The sequence below is a fragment of the Lissotriton vulgaris genome, chromosome 8 (assembly GCF_964263255.1).
Source record: "Lissotriton vulgaris chromosome 8, aLisVul1.2, whole genome shotgun sequence".
Taxonomy (NCBI): Eukaryota; Metazoa; Chordata; class Amphibia; order Caudata; family Salamandridae; genus Lissotriton; species Lissotriton vulgaris.
In genome coordinates, this window is record NC_141696.1 from 69,465,719 (window position 1) to 69,471,387 (window position 5,669).

General features: G+C 44.5%; 1 pseudogene; it reads right to left on the reverse strand.

Moving 5' to 3' along the window:
• Window positions 1-3,925: 3,925 nt before the first annotated feature.
• On the reverse strand, window positions 3,926-4,875 carry LOC147693416 (olfactory receptor 56A4-like; annotated as a pseudogene).
• Between the last annotated feature and the right edge of the window lie 794 nt (window positions 4,876-5,669).

The window sequence follows — 5,669 nt, forward strand, 5'->3', positions numbered from 1 at the left end:
TATTAATTGGGCCTCCGTCAGCGGTTAAAAATAAGGCTGTGGGACGTTGGGGGCAAGTTACGACCTCCCACGTCCTTTAAAGTGTCAACATGTTTCAGCCAGTGCCTTATCAATATGCTGGCTTTCTTCAGGACTAAAATTATGGTGTGAATTAAAAATTAAAAACTAGTGGGTGTGTAGTGTGGACTATGTGTCTACACGCCCTAAAGTGTATCTAACTGTGAGAGGGAGGGGATTCCCTTCTCAAGATCACCTGTACAGTTAACATTAAGGACAAAGACAAAACATACAAAGGAAAAAGAGTCACTAGGAGATATAGTCATATATATCATGGCAGCCGGCTTAATAGCGATAAGGTGCAGGCTATAAGCGGCTGAAGTGTAATGGTATGGGTGATACCATTATGGTGGAAGATCGCACTAGAACTTCGATGGTGAAGTGGTTAAAAAAACGGATTTATTACAACAGTGGTGAAATACAGTGAAAACAAGGTAAGGCTAATGCTTACGCTAGTTTTAAGGTGTGCCCTCTTCAAGGTTTGTTGAGGTGGCAAGGGGTTGACCCTAGAGGGGAGATAAAGGGTGGACCACTAGAGTTAAGGAACCTGTAGGGAGAAAAGAGCGGTAGCGCTTACCCATGGTCGAGGTGGTAGTGACTGCATACTCACAGGACTTCTGGTCAGCGCCGGCTTTGGACCTGTTGTGCCTCCTTCGCAAACCGGTAGGGTATGGTCTGTATTGCCGGTTTATATATTGAGGCTGATTGCTTAAGTGAGCGCACCTGGAGAACAGGAGGAATGGTGGAAAGACTCGTGTTTGCCGAGTCATTATTGTGCTCAGGTGAGTGCCGGTTCAGCCGCGTTGAGACGTGGTGTAGCGTGCAGAGTGCGCACATGCGCGGTGCGGTGGTTACACTCAGCGCATGCGCGGTGGAGACAAGCTGCTGCGCATGCGTGTGCTGGGAGCGCTAACTCGCGGGCTCCTATCGGTGTGCGCTGGAGGCGTCTGCTTCAGTTGCACGTGTACACATGGATATGGGCTGCATTAGTACACACGGCGGGAGCCACGTGATAAAGGCGCCCCTTGTGTTTGAGGGTTTGGATAAGTACTATTAGGCAAATCCAATGGGCAAAGCAGCAGATTATGTACTGTCCAGATAAAACTAAAACTAAAGGGCATGGAGACCCAGCACCTAGAACCATCAAGCTCAGGGAGTAATTCAATTGATAGGGGGATGAACCACGGAATCACAAGGAGGTCAAGGGATTACAGAAGGTTACATCTAAGGCCACAAGGCTCAGGGATTTGTACAGAGGGATTTGTACAGACAACATTGGGAGGGTAGGTGGGCCCTGGACTTACAGATTGGTCAAGGAGTTCCAGGGGATTGTATCGTTCAAACCCTGTGTGGCAGTGGAGAGGCGGTATATCCATCTCTGCTCTTTACTGAGTAGTTTCTTATCATTATTAATGGGACTTTTCAGGGATTTGCTCAATGACAGTCCAGGTAAAGTCATTGGGTGTGTGGTGGTGGGTGATGAAATGGTTAGTCAGTTTACTGATGTTTTTCTTGCATCGCATAGTGCTACGATGCTCAGTGATCCTGGTTCTGACCTTACGTGTGGTCATCCCCACGTATCTGAGGCCACATGTGCATGTGATAAGATAAATCACATTCCGTGAATTGCAATTAGTGTGGCTCCTTTGGGACCAGATCTTGTTGGGTTCGAGGTTTAAGGTTTTGGTGTGCGATGTCAGATGGCACACACTACAATAGTTGCAGGGGTAGTGTCCCGTGACCCTGGGTAGGCCCCACGCATTGAGTATTTTTACCCCTACGCTATCCAACTCTTTCCCTACTGTTGCACTCTCTGGAGTGGGAATAGTAATTTTTACCCCTACACTATCCAACGCTTTCCCTACTGTTGCACTCTCTGGAGTGGGATTAGTAATTTTTACCCCTACGCTATCCAACGCTTTCCCTATTGTTGCACTCTGTGGAGTGGGAATAGTAATTTTTACCCCTACGCTATCCAGTGCTTTCCCTACTGTTGCACTCTCTGGAGTTGGAATAGTAATTTTTACCCCTACGCTATCCAACGCTTTCCCTACTGTCGCACTCTCTGGAGTGGGAACAGTAATTTTTACCTCTACGCTATCCAACGCTTTCCCTACTGTTGCACTCTCTGGAGTGGAAATAGTAATTTTTACCCCTACGCTATCCAGCGCTTTCCCTACTGTTGCACTCTCTGGAGTTGGAATAGTAATTTTTACCCCTTCGCTATCTAACGCTTTCCCTACTGTTGCACTCTCTGGAGTGGGAATAGTAATTTTTACCTCTACGCTATCCAATGCTTTCCCTACTGTTGCACTCTCTGTAGTGGGAATAGTAATTTTTACCCCTACGCTATCCAACGCTTTCCCTACTGTTGCACTCTCTGGAATAGGAATAGTAATTTTTACCCCTACGCTATCCAACATTTTCCCTACGGTTGCACTCTGTGGAGTGGGAATAGTAATTTTTACCCCTGCGCTATCCAGCGCTTTCTCAACTGTTGCACTCTCTGGAGTTGGAATAGTAATTTTTACACCTACGCTATCCAACGCTTTCCCTAATGTTGCACTCTCTGGATTGTGAATAGTAATTCTTACCTCTACGCTATCCAAAGCTTTCCCTACTGTTGCACTCTCTGGAGTGGGAATAGTAATTTTTACCCCTACGCTATCCAGCGCTTTCCCTACTGTTGCACTCTCTGGAGATGGAATAGTAATTTTTACCCCTACGCTATCCAAAGCTTTCCCTACTGTTGCACTCTCTGGAGTGGGAATAGTAATTTGTACCACTACGCTATCAAACGCTTTCCCGACTGTTGCACTCTCTGGAGTGGGAATAGTAATTTTTACCCCTACGCTATCCAGCGCTTTCCCTACTGTTGCACTCTCTGGAGTTGGAATAGTATTTTTACCCCTACGCTATCCAACGCTTTCCCTACTGTTGCACTCTCTGGAGTGGAAATAGTAATTTTTACCCCTACGCTATCCAACGCTTTCCCTACTGTTGCACTCACTGGAGTGGTAATAGTGAATTTTACCCTTTCCGCAATCCTACGGTAAAAATATTGTAATTTTTTGTATTCATATTACTATTTTATATATGTATTAACAAATCAATTTGTATGTTTTTTTTTACTTACAATAATTATTTATTAATTTTAAGGTTATTTAAGTATTTTAAGTTTGTTTAAGTTCATTATATTTATTATTTCATTAATTTTCAATTAATTGAAAGCATTTAAAAAAATTAAGATATTTTGACTAACTATATTTTTTACATCAATATTTTTGATTCGATATTTTGGTACTTACCTGTTTGGAGATAGGAGGTCGATATTTTGCCATTCTATATTTTAACCTCGATATTTTGGTAGGTCGATATTATGTCAGTGATCCACTGCAAATGTATGAGTAAGGTTGTGATTGTCTTTTTTGGTTTTCAGATGCCTGTTTGTTTTATTCTGAACTTTTATGCTTGCAGGGCAGCCAAATAAGGTTGATTTGATTGATTAGTTGACTACTTCAAGCAATATAATTACGTCATGGACAATAACATCATTTTGTAGTAAAGGGGGAATAACAGTGACTACAATGGATATGGTAATGGATATGGTCTGCTAGTGTGGAAGATGCAGGAAAACTGCAACTTCTGGATTTTACATCTAGAACTTGTTACCAATACATTGTTTCACTCTTTTGTATAGTCACGGTTGTGAGGCGCCAGCTTCTCCACGAGGGGTTTCACGTGTCTTGTAGTGTGAAGCTTCTACATACCGCCAAAGGGACAAAATGAAAGACGTAGCTGATCAAGTTGACTAATTTGTCCATTTCTTTATGAAACAGTACACTCCAGGGTACCTGTCATGGGCGCTTTAGCACACACAAACGTGCTTCGTCATCAGACTTCTGAGAGCCTGGTAGATTTCTCGAGTCCTGATCCCATATACAATCGGATTCATAGCAGTTGGGGCCAGGTACCGCAGGACAGCCAGCATGACGTGGACATGGCGAGGGATGAACTTGCCAGCCCTGTTTGATACAGTTGTGATTGTTAGGATGCTGTATGTAAAACCCACCACCATCAAGTGTTGTTGCACGTGCCGAACGCCTTCAGGGAAGCGTCCCACGAGCCGAGTCGCAGCACAGCTCTGATAATCTTGGAATAGGAGAAGACCAGAGCTAATGTGAGGGTGCTCACCAAAAAGGTGAGCACCGCCAAGGAGTAGAAGTTGTTAGCAGCAGTTGGACTACACGCGATCTCAGCCAAGGCAATGTTCTCACAGAAGCAGTGAGGCACCACGCGGTGTTCACAGTAGTGAAGCCTTGCCACCAGAAATGGGTATGGCAGGAAAATGGCAGTGCAGTAAGCAAGCATCACTGCCGCAGTCTGTGCACCTCTTCTGTCAGTGATAATGGTGGTGTAACGCAAGGGGTTGCAGATTGCAATGTAGCGATCATAGCCCAAGACCAGGAAGATGGAGGCTTCCATGCCCTGGCCGAAGTAAATGAAATACATCTGGCTGAAGCAAGCGACTGGGGTGATGATGCTTGAGTCAAACCAGAGAACGGCCAAGGTTCTGGGTCCAATAGACACACTCAGAAGCAAGTCCACTTTGGCGAGCAGGCAGAGGAAGTGGTACATCGGGCGGTGGAGAGTTGGCGTTGCGTAGATGGTCAACAGCAGGACAGTGTTAGCCACGAGAGAGATGATAAAGAGAAATGCAGGAGGAATGGAAAGCCAGTGCTGCCAGCTGCCCAGCCCTGCAAAACAGATCAGCTCAAACCCAAAGGCTTCTGAGAAGCTGCCGTTGTTGAGGGCCATGACGAAGATGGTTCAACGATGTCCAACCTAAAAACACAGAACAGAGATGCTTAGAGCATTCAATTACACAAAGGGCAAAGCTATCTAAAGAAACTAGTCATAAAGGTACGTTATTTACTGCTGGTCTATTTGCCTCCATAAGTCACAATAATGCTAAAAGACTGCAATTTTATATGGATGACTGACGAGTCCTCATCACGCAATCCGTCTACAATCAGGCACACTCAGGAAACTTCTGCACGCTCTCCGCCATGTGCTGTGCTCTCAGTGTTGACCTAACATCAACACCTTTTTCCTGTATGCTGTTTTCAAACCCACATACAACCTCAGCCATGCTCTCTACAACAGAAGCCGCAGCAGGGCTCAACTTCTAAAAAAAGAAGTGGGGGGAGTCACCAAGTTATACAGAATAGGTGTGACATCAATGCACATGACATCACAAGAAGTGACATCACAGCATGTGGCATCGCATCTGGCATCACAGGAAGTGGATTTGCAACCCATGACCTCACAAGAAGTGCATAAGATCTTAAGACCTCACATATGGTTAGCAAGTCTATCTTGAGTAGTTTTTAGCACTTTACAATATTTTAAAAATTAGATTTTGAATTGGGGTTGTGCCAAAATATAGAAGCCACCCAATGCAAATTGGCAACAAGGAAAAAAGAAGCAGTAAATCTGTTCTGCTTAATTGGTTGCAGTGTTTGCATTTTAAAATATCCTAAGGCACCTGCTACAGAGATCTTTGAATGCCAACTAAACCTCAGGGAATAATAATAACGGTAAAATAACTC